At 37.9% G+C, this 327-nt stretch overlaps 1 protein-coding gene across 1 annotated transcript in view; it reads right to left on the reverse strand.

Moving 5' to 3' along the window:
- The window catches only part of si:ch73-70k4.1 (Fanconi anemia core complex-associated protein 20), a 19,156-nt gene that overhangs the window by 15,388 nt on the left and 3,441 nt on the right, over window positions 1-327 (reverse strand). The gene's annotated exons all lie outside the window — the stretch shown is intronic.

Consider the following 327-nt stretch of genomic DNA (forward strand, 5'->3'; position numbering starts at 1 on the left):
CCCAACAGCTTACTCCAAAGTGGAACAAACCAGTTATGTTGGTGCAACTGGTTTGTTCCACTTTGGAGTAAGCTGTTGGGGGAAGAATCTATTTTGTTTTGTGTGTTTCCTCAGACTGATGAAGCCTTCTGGATCAAAGGTGAAACATTTCAGCACAACAAAAAGAAACTGTCCAGATGACCTGACTGAAAAATGTTGGATTGTATACCTGGATTATTGAGCATGGACTTTGTTTTAATCAGCCTAATTCAGCAAAAATGTGCTTCTACACATCCTTCTGGTACTTTAAGCTTTTTACTGCCTTTTCAGCTTTTTTTTTTTTTTTTG

The sequence above is a fragment of the Nematolebias whitei genome, chromosome 11 (assembly GCF_014905685.2).
Source record: "Nematolebias whitei isolate Nwh7 chromosome 11, NemWhi1, whole genome shotgun sequence".
NCBI classification, from domain to species: domain Eukaryota; kingdom Metazoa; phylum Chordata; class Actinopteri; order Cyprinodontiformes; family Rivulidae; genus Nematolebias; species Nematolebias whitei.